The sequence below is a fragment of the Triticum dicoccoides genome, chromosome 3A (genome assembly GCF_002162155.2).
Source record: "Triticum dicoccoides isolate Atlit2015 ecotype Zavitan chromosome 3A, WEW_v2.0, whole genome shotgun sequence".
NCBI lineage: Eukaryota > Viridiplantae > Streptophyta > Magnoliopsida > Poales > Poaceae > Triticum > Triticum dicoccoides.
Window position 1 is genome coordinate 283,401,617 of NC_041384.1, and position 15,229 is coordinate 283,416,845.

The following is a 15,229-nucleotide window of genomic DNA, read 5'->3' on the forward strand; positions in this document are numbered from 1 at the left end:
GAGGGCGACAGCTACCTTTAGTTTGCGCCTCTCCTCAGAAAGGCGCGAACCTTCGGCCTCGAGGCGCGCATCCTCATCAGCAAGCTCTGCCCCGATCCGGCTCACCGCATCCGCCGCCCTCTGGAGGAACTCTTCGCGAAGGGCGCGTCGCTCCCGAGCGCGCCTGAGCACGTCTTTTGCATCACCCTCTTCCACCGGAGCATGCGGAGGGCCCCGAGGCGGCAAGCCCCCTCCCGGCGCGGGGATGGGGGCTGGCACCCTAGCCATCGCCGAACGGACCTCTCTGGGAATCCGGCCTGGCGTCGGTCCACCCACGGAGGAGGAGCCAAAGAAAGACTTCAGCCATTCACCATCTATGATCAGAGGAGGAGCACGGGGCAAGCCGGATGTGCCCCAGGAGGACTCATGAAGAAAGGGCAGCGGGTGCGCAGGCTCGAGGTGCCCTATGGAACGGACCACTCCACCAACCGGTCTGGCGGCAGGGGTGCTGCTCGAGCTCGGCGAGCCCAGGGCCAGCAGAGAAGGCGAAGCTTGGGGGGATGGCTCTCGGGCTGACTCGGCGAGTTTCGCGGGGCAGGGCCTGAAAGGGCCACAATCAGTCGCAGGGATAGCAAAGTAAATGAGCAAGGAAAGAAGAAGACGTACTCGTCCATGGCAAAGTACTTCCTGCGCTTCAACAAGCGGCAAGGGCGGTCGTTGCCACCCAAGGCCTCCTTCCTCTTGCTGAGGGCCTCGAAGTCTATGTGGAACCGACCTAAGCGCTCGGCACAGGGGTCGGCCTCTGGTGCGGAAGAGGCGTCAAGATGATTAGCCCTGGAGGAGTCAGCCTGGGGGGCGCCGTCGAGCATCGCCTCGCGAGGAACGGCTGGGGCCTCGGGAGCCCCGGCCTCAGGAACCACAGGCCACGACTCCGCACCTGCCGCCGCTCCAGGGCGGGCCTCGGGAGACGCCGCCTTCTAGGCTTCTCGCGGCGTCGGCACCTCGACATCGGTCGCCTCAACTCCCGTCGGTTCTCGTCTCCCCACCCTGTCGACCAAGGAAGGACCACTGTGGGCGGTAGGGGAAGCAACCACGGTGGCTGGGTTCTCGCGGGGCCCCGCGAGGCCAGCCGGGCGCAGTCCCCACTCGTCGAAGATGGGCATCTGCCTCACAAAATCGGCCCTACCGGAGCAAAGATACAAGAGGACATCATTGCTCTGAAGGCTGCCTGGGGAAGGATCGCTAGTCAAGACCCTGAGCACCGCCCGCAGCACTTCAGGCGCCAAGTCCTCCTCCTGAAGCCGCATGCAGTCTCTATGCCCCGCAAAGTCCCACATCCGGCGAGAGTGGCATTGGAGAGGAGCAATGCAACATTGGAGGAACTCCTTCACCACCTTGGGTGCTGACACATTGAGCGCCCTCAAACTCTAAAAGCGGCGCCAGACGAAGGCGAGCCGGGGGCTCGCAAGCACCTCATGATCCCAGCCTGGGTTGGGAACAGCAGGCGAGGTCGGGTGCGAGAGCAAAGGATTGGGCACTCCGATGTCCACGTACAGCCACTGCTCTCTGAACCTGGCCTCAGGAGAAGGAAGGCCAAAGTCGATCCCTAAAGCGGCCGTCTCTGGCACGGCGAAGAAGCTCACACACCCTGAGCACTGAGTGGGGTCACTCAGGCGCAAGGAAAAGAAGTGGCGCAGCAGGGTAACGGAAGGAGGAATGCCTATCATCGCCTCGCAAACAAAAGCAAAGATAGCCAGAAGAGTAATGGACTCCGGCCCGAGGTGCATCATGCGAATCTGATAATGGGAGAGCACCGCATTGAAGAAGGTGGAAAAGGGGGGAACTAGACCCGCCCATAGGGCATCGGCGAAGAATCGAACCTCCGTGATGATCCTATCAAGGGAGGCATGGGACGCAGGCCAGACTGTGGTCCTGCCGCACTCATTGAAGATCGTGGCAAGGGCGGAGCGGACCTTGTTCAAAGCTTCTGGATTGAGTATGATCGACCGAGCAACGGCGAGGCCCGCCGCCGGAGGTGTGCGGGGCGAAGGCGCGGGCTTCTTTCCCCTTCCTTTCTTCGTCGGCGCCATGGCGGTGAAGAGAGGGAAGAACTCGAGCTGGGTTGGCGGCAGAGGCTGGAGCTCGAAGAGGAAGGAAAGGTAGGAGGCGAGCGAGCAGCGGAAAGGAGGAACAACTGTGTGCAACTGCGGGTCCGCTTAGCCGGGCGCGCAACAAGGCGTCGTGGGGAAGCACAGACGCCCACGTCCAATCAATCGCCACGTGGCGCCTGAGGCCGCAGGCTTTTTGGGCCCGCGGTGCTTCGCTCTTGCCCCTTTGCTTCCCTGCTAGGCCAAGCCCGGCGCGCTTGGGCCCGGGGGCTACTATCGGCGTTCTGGGAACGGGGGTCCCCAGACTTGCCTGCTTGCGGCCTGTGGCGTGGCTCAAGTGGGGGCCCAGCACGGCCCATCTTCATCAGCTCAAGCTCAAGACCCTCGCGAGCGGCCAAGCCTCGCGGGGCGGACGACAGAAAGCTTCCTCAGAGGCAGCCTCATCAGGCAGGCTCGCGAGGAGGCAGAGAGATCAAGGCAGGGGTACCTCGCGAGGAGCCCATGATGCAAGCCATGACGATCGAGACCAGGCGGGCGCCAGGCGGGTGCCGGCTTGGCAGTGTCCTTGTTTCCCCTTTGGTGCAAAGGGGACAAGCACAGGCCAAGGCATCGGGCAAAGGTTACCATTCCGGTGCAACGAGACCAAGACCAGCAGAGCGGCAGGACGGAGGTCACCGTGGAGCCCAAGACGGCGTCATCACCAGTGCTTTTGGCAGCCGAAGACCACCTTTGGTCAGGATAACTTGTACCAGATGTTCCCCTTCAAAATGGCCAATTGTTGGCGCCCTTCCTGCTCATTATTTGGGGAGAGGCCCAGGGCCTCTATAAATAGAGCTAGCCACCACAGAGTAGGGAGACAGGGGAAAGACAGGGGGAGCAATCTGATAGAACCCCAGCAGAGAGAGAGAGGCGACTGAACTCACCCAAGCAGTTCATCGCACCAGCTCAAGAAAACCTCTCGTGAGGCTGTTCTTCCCTTGTACTGTTCATTGTCAGCCCCTGAGGCAATCCACCACATCACACACTGGAGTAGGGTATTACACCACAACGGTGGCCCGAACCAGTATAAACCTTGTGTCCCTTGTGTTGTTCGTTGTTTCCAGCTTAGATCACGCGAGGAGATTGGACGTGGATCGGTAGGGGAGAGATCTCCGCGTGCACCCCAGTGTTCGAACCTCAAGGGTCTGCCGGAACCCGAAATCCGACACCTTACACTTATGATGTGACTTGCCAGTACATTCAATGTACTGACCCATATGGCTGCAACTTATCACGTTGCAGATATATCCGACGAGGATTAATGTGCGATAGGTGGATGTTCTTCACTCAACCTTGCTCGTGGAGTTGGACTCATTTACTTCTTTGCTTCCGCCGTATTTGCTTATTGGCTCTATGCCCTATTTTGTAATAAATGTATTGCTCCTGGACTATCGATGTACTAAAGAGATGTGTGTTATTTCTGTTATTTCATCGAGTATTGTGTGTGCTAGCAAGTCGATCTAGGGACTAGCACGGTAAGCACAGAGACTTCGACTCTTACCGAGTCGGGTCGCTACACGGTTGTTGCTGCAGTGAACTTGCAACGGCATGTCGGTTTGCAACCTTGACAATCACTCCATCTATATGTATTGTATTCCTGTGAAAATACTTGGTCATTTGGAAAAAGATGGTAAGTGATTTATCACTAGTTTTAGAATGCTTGGTCATGACAATAAACCGAAGCCACAACCAGAAGTCTCCATCGCGTAATACTTTACGATCGGTCTCACCAACAGACTATCGGTCGGACCCGCGTCTCACCGAAGGGACATGCATCGGCTTGGTCTGACATGTACGACCAGTTACATCACTGACTTGTTCGACCGCATTTGAGCAGTGTAGTACTCCCTCTATCTCAGTTTACAAGTCTTGCACATGTGCCTAGGTCGTTAATGTGACCAACTTAATAAGAGGCATACATTACAAAAAATCATTAAAAACTTCAAATCTTCTTTTTTTAATGATATATTTTTTATGTTATACAATTTATTTTATATAAGTTACATTGACAACCTAGATACATGTGCAAGCATTGTAAACTGAGATGGAGAGAGTACTTGAAATTTATGTTCCACTAAACTCATCGGGAGCCGTTTCGGGCCTCGAAACCAAAACCATCAATTAATATTTACCTTCTTCCCATCACATTCCAAAGTACTAGTGCTACAATTAAGTGCAAGCCTGCTCACACCTACTAGTACATACCAAACTTGAACGTGTTCCCACTATGCAGGTTTTAGTACTAGTGCTAGTACTTAGGTTATAAAAAGGGGAACTACCTAACCGAAAATTACTCTACCTTCCTCCTCATAAGTCCTTCATCTGTCCTTGCCATGGCCGGTATGCATAGCTCTAGGTCGAGAACTACTCGTAACAAGGGAGCGGCAACCAAGGCTGTGGAAAAAAAGAGAGGGCTCGCCGCCACGCAGAGACCTCGAAAGATCTCTCATGGGAAGGCGATGGCTCCCAGGAGCGCCCTAGCCGCGGAGGCGAACATGCCGAGCTGGCGGCGCTGGAGTCGTTATCCCTCGACGGCATGCCCGATCAGCTCAATAAGCACCTCAATAAGCAGAAGGAGTTCATCCATGGCTTGGTGGAGCTGCTGAAGGAGAGCCTCGATGACATGCCCGCTGAGCTCAATGAGCAGGGGGAGTTGACCGCCGGCTTGGTGATGCTGCTGAAGAAGAGCATTGCCCCAGAGAAGAAGGCAACCGGCAAAATCCTACAACTTCAGGAGGACAAGGCGAAGCTCTGCCACGAGCTCGACCTTCTCAAGGAGGAGAACGCCGGCTGGAAGAAGCTGCATGAGAATAGTAGTTCCTCGATGAAGATGCTGCAGGCCCTCGTCATGGAACAGAAGGAGGAGTTGGCGAAGCTCCGCATCGAGCACCTGACTGTTGTCAAGGTACGTAATGCGGCCGTGGAACATATGATGAAGGCTCGCGTCGAGAAATCCCGCGTCATGGACAAAATGAAGAAGATGGCGGACAAGACGCGCAAGGAGATGGAGGTCGTGGAGGCGATGAAGAAGTAGTTACGACTTCGCGGCTAGCAACCCTTCATGTAGTAGAGAGCAGCGCCCAGACTTGTGTGTGTGTCTTCCTTCTTTTTGGGGGGTGATAATCTTCCTTCTTCTTTTGCTCCTGTGTTTCTTCTTTTGCTTCGGGTGTTTCACCGCACGTGTCACGTTCTCTGCGAGGCATGAATAGAACAATGCTACCAATGATATGACTAGAAAATTAGATCATTTTTTATCGCCATATGGCACTGGGCTGTCGTGTTTCATGCTCCTCCGTCATACTACTCTAGTGGAAAACTTGAGTATACCGCATGGTTCTTTGCTCCTCCTCAGGTCGTCGGCACATTTATACAAGCAGTCAAATCACAAGGCCCCGCCTTCCAGCAGTAATGAGCCGTCAAATCACAAAGGCCCTCGCCTCTCTTCAAACTTACCAAGCTAGACTGCCCCGCCCTCTAGCCTTTTAAAAATGTATGCTTTTGTACAGTAGTAGTATCGATGGATTGCGCCATGGAGCAAAACTAACAAGGTGAAATTAAAGAAAAAAGGTGGTACATATAGAGAGCGCTCGTCGGCAAATTATGCATATAGTACTATTAAAAAAGCTAGTACGTGCTTAAATGGGGCAGCAAATTATATTAAAGAAATTAGCATACCTATTTAATTCTTGGGTTCTTATTATTTATGCCACTAGTTGTGTATCACTACTCAGTTTTTCCATTAGAAGTTACAACTACTGAAAAATGCCGTCGATACGTGAGATGCCTGCTCAAAATGCAATTAGATATCTCAAAAATGCCATCGTTAACTTAGATGTTCGCTCAAAAATGCCATTAGACATTGTTATTTTCACGTCAACCCCGTTGACCATATTATATGACAAAAATAAGATGATTCTCACAATGATAAGTGTGGCCCCGCTTGTCAGGACTAACCAAGTGAATAATTTTACAGGAAAATACGAACGCTGTTGGGATCAAGTAGGCCCCACACTTTATTTTATTGTAGTGAGATAGAGGGAGAGCTGGCATGTTGGTCCATCAATATTTATGTCATTATAAAATGGCCAGAGAGATTTGAGTCACAATAATGGTGTCCAGCACAACACACCCCTCAAATAAAACTAAGCACCCTGAAATTCTTTGACAACTAAACTGCTGGCTATATGATGTTGGCCATATATATTGTACGTATATAATGTGAAGAAATGAGTGGTAGTACTATACCAACTAAAAGATGAACTGTAAGAAATACTAGTATGTAGTACGTACTGAAGAGTTAAAGTAACGAGAAGGAACATAACATAGTTCTACTGGGAGCTTAGCACAACACACCCCTCAAATAAAACTATGCACACCTGAAATTAAACTAAGCAAGTAATCCGGTAGAAACTACATTAGAACCACCATGAGCAACGATACTGCCACCTTACTTGGACTCCTCGTCCACGTGCTCGACTTCGTCCATGTCCCTCTTCCTCTTGGGCGATACTTCTTTGCTTGAACCGCACACTTAGCTCTTGCTCTTCATCCAACCCTTGTAGATATTGAAACAAAGGTAGCCATCCATTGCAGTGTAGTGGATGTGGTCTATATCTAGTACATTCCACTCCCATGCATGATGAAACTTGAACAGAGGTTTCTTCAATGTACCGTATGAAGGATGAACCATTACTCCTGCCAGGGTCAGCATTGAAGGCTGATCACAGGAGGGCACCAGCCCTTCCTTCTGGAGGTCTAAGGGGTTGCCTACAATGAGGCCTATCTGACCCAGGATTTCCTTGTCGTCCCTAAAGTCTACAGTAAGGAATTTGACTCGACCGCCATTGAGGAACTTCTTAAATTCCTCGCACTCAATGTCGCCATGGCATATGTGGTAGACCAAGCATAAGTCATGCACGCAAACCTGGATCACGGCGGTCTTCTTCTTCTCTGCCTCCTTTAGATTCTTCTCGCTTCCCAGGACTGTGGTGTGAAAGTGCAACTATCCGTGGGTGGTTTTGGTAATACCTAACAACATATAGCTCATTGAGCTAATGCTACTTGAAGATAAATATTTCAGGAAAAGCTCAATGATCGGCATGGCATGGATTAGAAAGTGGACCCCTCAAAATGCTAAGGACAAAAGATTGGATCAAGCTCAAAGCACAAGACTCTACATTTTACTTTTAGTGATCCAAGATCACATTGAGTTCATAGGAAAAGCCAATACTATTAAAAGGGGGTGAGGTGTTGCTTAATGAGTTGCTTGCTCAACATGCTTAGTGATATGCTCCGAAAACTCTCAACTACTTTCCCATATCCACATATGTCACAAGCCAAAAGTCAAACTCGGCCCCACCGAAATCTTCTATCCGGCGCCACCGAGTTCACTTGACATAGCTACTGCCAGAAACCCTAGTCACTTCGGTCTCACTGATAGGGATCACGGTCTCACCGAGATGGGATTGCAAACTCTCTGTTTCCCTTCGTAACGTTTCGGTCCAACCGAGATGAGCGATCGGTCCCACCGAGATTGCAATGCAAACTCTCTGTTTCCCCTTCGTAACGTTTCGGTCTAACCGAGATGAGCGAATCGGTCCCATTGAGTTTTCCTGACCAACTCTCTATTTGTCTATTACCAAAATCGGTCCCACCAAGTTTGTGTAGTCGGTCTCACCGAGATTACGTTATGCCCTAACCCTAATGGAATCGGTCCCACCGAGTTGACATATCGGTCCCATCAAAAATCCTAACGTTCACATTTTGAACTAAATCGGTCTGACAGAGTTATATGATTCGGTCCCACCGAGTTTGGTGATTTGTGTGTAACGTTTAGATTTTGTGTGGAGGCTATACATACCCCTCCACCCACTCTTCATTCGTGGAGAGAGTCATCAGAATATGCCTACATTTCCAACATACATTTTCTGAGAGAGAACCACCTACACTTGTGTTGAGGTCAAGATATTCCAATCCAACCACATAAATCTTGATCTCTAGCCTTCCTCAAGTTGCTTTCCACTCAAATCATCTTTCTACCAAATCAAATCCTATGAGAGAGAGTTGAGTGTTGAGGAGACTATCATTTGAAGCACAAGAGCAAGGAGTTCATCATCAACACACCATCTATTACCTTTTGGAGAGTGGTGTCTCCAAGATTGGTTAGGTGTCACTTGGGAGCCTCCGTCAAGATCGTGGAGTTGAACCAAGGAGTTTGTACGGGCAAGGAGATCGCCTACTTCGTGAAGATCTACCCTAGTGAGGCAAGTCCTTCGTGGGCGATGGCCATGGTGGGATAGACAAGGTTGCTTCTTCGTGAACCCTTCGTGGGTGGAGCCCCGTGGACTCGCAACCGTTACCCTTCATGGGTTGAAGTCTCCATCAACGTGGATGTACGATAGCACCACCTATTGGAACCACGCCAAAAATCTCCATGTCTACATTGTGTTTGCTCACTCCAAACTCCTCCCTTTACCTTCATATGCAATAGTTTTACATTCCGCTGCTATACTCTTAGAATTGCATGTGTAGGTTGATTACTTGTTTGTGCTAAGTTGCTAAAATCTGCCAAGACTTAAAATTGGGAAAAGGCTAGACTTTTATTTGGTCAAGTAGTCTAATCACCCCCCTCTAGACATACTTTCGATACTACAAGTGGTATCAGAGCATTGGTCTCCATTTGCCTTGATTTACATAGCTTTGGTGATCATAGCCTTGGTTTCACAACCTAGGAGAGTATGGCATCTAGTGAGGGAAATTACCACCGTAGAGATCCTTACTTTGATGGTACTAATTTTGTTAGTTGGAAGCATAAGATGAAAATGCATATTCTTGGACATAACCCCGCCGTTTGGGCTATTGTGTGTATTGGCTTGCAAGGTGAATTCTTTGATGGGAGAGAACCGAACCGTGAGGCTAGTGCAGAAGAGTTGAAGATGCTGCAATACAATGCTCAAGCTTGTGATATTCTCTTCAACGGATTGTGCCCCGAAGAATTCGACAAAATCAGCCGTCTTGAGAATGCAAAGGAAATTTGGGATACTTTGATTGATATGCACGAAGGTACCGACTCCGTCAAGGAATCGAAATTGGATGTGCTTCAAAGTCAACTTGACAAGTTCAAAATGAAGGATGTTGAAGGTGTCGCTGAAATGTACTCTAGGCTTGCTCTCATCACAAATGAGATTGCCGGCTTAGGAAGTGAAGAGATGACCGATAGATTCATCATCAAGAAGATCCTAAGAGCCTTGGATGAAAAATATGATACCGTGTGCACATTGATCCAAATGATGCCAAATTACAAAGATCTCAAGCCAACAGAAGTCATTGGAAGGATTATTGCTCATGATATGTCACTCAAGGATAAGGAAGAGCTTCACAACAAGTCAAGTGGTGCTTACAAAGCCTCATGTGATGCTCCCACATCATCAAGTGAGAAACAAAACTTCAATGAAGAATTGAGCCTAATCATGAAGAACTTCAACAAGTTCTACAAGAGTAGAAGCAAGGAAAGAAGTTCCAAGTCAAGGTCCTACAATGACAAAAGATCTTCAAGTCGTGAACGTAATTGCTACAATTATGGAAGACCCGGACACTACTCCAATGAGTGTACGGCTCCCTACAAAAGAAGATAAGATTCTCCCAAAAGAAGGAGTAGGAGAGAAGAATCACCACCAAGAGAGAGAAGGAGTAGAGATGACCATTATGAACGAAGAACATCATGGGGAAGCAAGGATTCGGAAAGGAAGGACAAATCATCAAGGAGCTATACAAAACGAAGACATCAAGCTCACGTTGGTGAATGGGTATCCGGCTCCGACTCCGACGATCACTCCGAGAGAAGTTATCACTCCGACTCCGAATATACTCAAGATGAAGGTGTTGCCGGTCTAGCACTTGTGTCAACCAACTCCTACGACATATTTGAGTCACCAAATGAAGGAATTGGAAGATGCTTCATGGCTAAAGGCCCAAAGGTATCACACCCCGATTATGTTGATTTCAATAGTGATGAAGATGACTTGCTAGGTGATGATGATTTACTTGTTTACAATTCTAGTGATGAAAACTATGATGAACTTGCTATTAATCATGCTAATCAAGACAAAACGAATGACGATGATAAGAAGGAGATTGAGTGTCTAACTAAAGAGCTAAACACTCTTAAGTTAGCTCATGAAACTACCTTGGAAAATCATCGAGACCTTTTAAAGACTCATGAGAAGTTACGCTTCGAAAAGCTCAACCTTGAGCAAGAGCATGGGTTCTTAAAAGCGATCAATGATGATCTTCGCAAGAAAAGTTCTTATTACATTGCCAAGTGTTTACTCTTGTCTACTTACATGCCACAAGTTAAATCTAGCAACAAGAGTAAGAAAGATTCTTCTTCTAGTAGTAACAATAATCATGCTAAACCCAATGATGTTGCTTCTAGTAGTTCTCTTGATTCCACTAATGATTCTCTTAGACAAGTTACACTTGAGCAAGAAAATAGCTTATTGAAGGGAATTATAGAGAAAGGTGTTTACAAGAGCCTTGCCAGAAGTAAGCAATTTGAGAAAATTGTACGCAAGCAAGGAAGACACCGGAAGAATCAAGGTGTTGGTTTTGAACGAAAGTTCAATGCCAATGGAGTTGAGTGGGAAGAAGATCAATACCCCAAGACGAAATTTGTTCCTCAACAAGAGAAGTATGATCCTACTTCTTTCCAAGGAACACACGCTCAAGATGATCTTCCACCACAAGACCACAAGCAAAAAGGCAAGGACAAGCTTCAAGGGGAGATTGATGCATTTGAGGAAGCTCCCAAAGCCTTGGTCGAGTGGGTTCCCAAGACTACATCAAGTTCCACTTCATCAAGTACGACTACAACTCCAAGGGTTCCCATCAAGATGGTGTGGATCCCTAAGAAGAAGAACTAGAGAGTTTTTGAGGGTGACTCCGCCAACATACTTCACTCATATCATTTTGGCGAGGACAAGTGCAAACAACTTCCATATCTTGCACTAGTTCAAGGAGTCACAAACCCTCTTGTTGGTAAGACAAGGGACAAGGTAACCTAATGCTTCCATGGACATCATCCTATGTGAACATCACTCTATGTCTATGGATATCCTTGTTTGTTCCTTATGGGACTAACCCGTGTAGGTATTGAAAGTGCAATTCACTCCAAAGGATTGCTTCAAAGGATCTACATCAACATTGAGCATCTACATCTTCAACACCTACATGAAGTCATCATCGACAAAACCCAAGGTTAGTTCATCCCTCTTAGGGGGGATGTCACATCTAGGGGGAGCTTTACTCTAATCAATTGAGCTAAAGCAATGCTAATGGTGTGAACACAACAATGCTTTATGTAAAAGTGGCAACCCCACTTGTGCTTAAATTATGAGTATGACCTACGATCAAATGTTCTCATTTGACTCCTAAGTCAATATACTCATATATAGATGACCTAGTCATCGCCAAATTGCTTGATAGGTGCTAGAGTGATTGCGCATGCTTTGTCACATATTTCATTTGCCATCTTATTGTGTGAGCATGTTGGTTGCATATTTTAATCATTCGAGGACATCCATTTGTTTCTTTGATTTTTTGGATTTTTCTCTTTTGCCAAATGGATGGACAAGAATGCCTAAGAACACCCTCTAGCTATCTATGCTTTTCTTGTCTCAAACTCTATTCATGCTACATCACAAAGTTTGATCAAGTCAGATTCGAACCACTCTGTGTGAGGAGCACTTGGATTCCTCGATTCATCATAGACTTAAACTTCCAAAACCTCTTTGTGCATTTCGGTATGACCGATTCATCCATTTCGGTCACACCGAGATCATTAAGTTGATCTAGGTTTTCAATCTCGGTGTAACCGATTAGAACTTTTCGGTCACACCGAGTTGCAGCAACCGCTTGCGATTCTGCATCTCGGTGCCACCAAATTGTTCCACTCGGTCACACCAACAGGGTCGGGATATATATACCCACGGGTGAGATTTTGGAAATTCCTTCAAAACCTTTCAGCCCGCGTGTGTCCTGCTCTGCCGCCTCAGGTCTCCGGATCATCCTCTCGCCGCCAGCGACCTCCTGCCGCTGGTTTCCGTCGCCGTCAACGGATTTCTGCCCCTTCGTTGCCGCCGTTGTGCACTCCGCTGAATTAGGGTATGAGTTCGATCTTTTGTGCTATTCCTTTAACTCCGACTCGTAGCACATTACTTTGCCATGATCATGACCACGTATGCAATCAATCTATCCACTGAAAACATCCCTTAGGTTAGGTTTGATTTGAAAATTTAGGATTAGGTCTCCGCCGGACTCATCTCGGACCGACCGAATTGTAGAAATCGGTCTCACCGATTTGGCTTAGGCCATTCCAGTTGCACTTTCGGTCTGACCGAAAACTGCAAATCGGTGTGACCGAGTTTGATTCTTTGTGAAACCCTAGCAGTCTCGGTGCCACCGAACTGTGACTCGGTCTGACCGAGTTCACTAGTTTAGGTTCCAAAAGCTGCTTCGGTATCACCAAGTTTACAAATTAGTAGCTCCGAAATGCTTTCTGTGAAGAACTAAAACTAAGTTTTTAAGTTATTATTTTTGCAAAAACTCTGCACTTTGTGATGCTCATCCACTCTACCTCATCCATATCTATTCACAGGGTTTGTTGTTAGTAAGTTTGCAGAAATGTCTAACCAGAGCGACAGCCAGAACAAGTCAAAGGAACAGGTACAATTGAGTGAGGGCACTAGTCCCTCCAGCACTTCTGATGATGGCAGCAGGAGCACACCAAGCAACTTGCCCAAGGCAGCCACCAGAACAAGGAAGAAGTAGACCTCAGATTCTGAAGATGAGGATTATGTGGCTGTTGAGGAGGAAGTCAGCTCCAAGAAGAAGGTGCTAAAGAAAGAGTATGGCACAGTTGCATCAACTAAGCCTGGCTTGCACAAGAAGGCCCTTGCCAAGAGGGTGCCAACCTTAAAGGTGAGAGCCTCAACTGCTGAAACCTCCAAGCCAACTAAAGAGGCAGTTGGAGAAGGAAAGGGTCAAGAAGACCACTGCCAGAGTGCTTGGAAGATCCTCCATTATGAGAGATTCAGAAGAAGAGGAGGAGGAAGAGGATGCTACACCAGCTCCTAAGGCTTAGAAACTTATGGGAGATGCAATCAAATCAGGGGCTGCTCCATCTAAGCCCAAAACTGCTCCCAAGGCTGCTGCTCAGAAACCCCCAAAGCCCAAGAGGAACACCAGGAGTATGCCTGCCGAGGTAAAGAACAAGGCCCCAGTGCCTAAAGCTGAAGAAGAAGATTCTCTTGTTTTGAGGAAGTTGAAGCCCAAAATTCCTGACCACAATGGTGCTCATCCAGTCGCTGAGCACATGCACATCAGGAAAGATGCAGGACTGAGGTTGTGGAGACAGTATGATCCCTATGCTGTTAGGAGGAGGACTGTAGTTGACTACAGGTTCCATATAAAGGAACGACAAGATTTCTATGAGACAATTTTTCTTGACAAGAAGCCCATAGTGTGTGACATGAAATGTGTGGACTGGGAGTTCATCCAGGAAAATGAAGATCACTTCCCTGGAGTGTATGACAGCTTTAAGGCTTGTGGAGTAGATGAATTCGTTGGACAAAAGCTCACCAAGTGGAATGATGAGTTGATCATGCAGTTTTACTCCACTGTCCACTTCTATCTAGATGGAACGGTAGTTTGGATGTCTGAGGGTACTAGGTACCAGTCCACAGTTGAAGAATGGGCCAAGCTAATCAATGCCCCCAAAGAACATGAAGATGACTTGGATGTGTATGCCACCAAGAAGAAAGACCACAACTCAATGGCAAACATGTACAAGGAGATCCCTGATAAGGCTTTGGAAACTCACAAGCTTGGATCTATGCATTTTTCTTGTTGTCTGGTCTACCTACCATTAACTGGATCTTAAGGCACACATTGCTACCCAAGTCAGGAGATCACAAGATGATTAGAGGACACTCCATCAACATGCTGCAAATTTTTTATGTTCCCCAGAAGTTCAAAGTTATGAGCCTCATTGTAGAAACTATCAAAAGGACTGTTGCTGATCAAAAGAGGAGTTGTGGGTATGCTCCACATATTCAGGAGCTCATCAACTCTAAGATGGGCATAGGGAGTTACTTGCTGGACAAGGAGCACCTACCCTTACATCCTGAATTTGAAGACAACAGTGTTGTGATGAATGAGGAGGAACCATCATTAGCTCAAGTCCAGGAGAAGAGAGCCAAGGAAAAGGCTAAGAAAGCTGCCCAGATACCAAGTGTTGAAGAGGCATCTCGAGTCTTCTTGAAGAGCAAGCAAGATCAGTTAGGCTATCTGATTCAAGCTACACTGAGGATTGAGAAGGGATTGGCCACCCTAACCCGGAATCAGGAGAGCCTAGAGAGGATTGTGGAGACAAAATTCTATGATCTTGATCTCAAGGTGACTGAGATTCAGACTGCAGTTGAGCAGCTTCAGGAGGAAGCAGAGGAGAGGAGAGGAAAAGCAATCACTGATGCTTTTAAGCGTGTGCCACGAGGTCCAAGGTCTGCTGCAGTGCCAGTCTTAGATGCCAGAGCTTCAGTGTCAGCACCAGCAGCTATAGCTTCAGTGCCACCTCCAGCACCCACTCCATCAGCTCCAACTACATCGTCGGAAGCCTTCGTCCTTGGAGTTCTATCTACACCACCTCCCGAAGACCAAGCCTGAGAGACGTATAGCGCTATGCATTTTCAAACTTTTTGGTAACTTGTTGCCAAAGGGGGAGAAATATGTATAGATCATAGGCTTCGAGAGAGAGTGTGTGTCTGCTTTTTATCTCTCTTGCTTTTGGTTGAACTTTTTGTGTGCTTGTGTGAGATACTTTATGTCCTTATGTCCTTTGATATACTTATGTGGTCATGTGATTGATCATATGCTACATTAATGTTTGGTTGAATGATGCTATCATTTATATTCCATATATGATCATTCACTTGCTTGGTGATGAGTGCATGCTTTAAATTTCTATCATTTTGAGCGCTCCACCAAGATGTATGTGACATGGAAGAGTAACCCATGATCCTAATCGATTGTGCATTTGCATTCAAAAG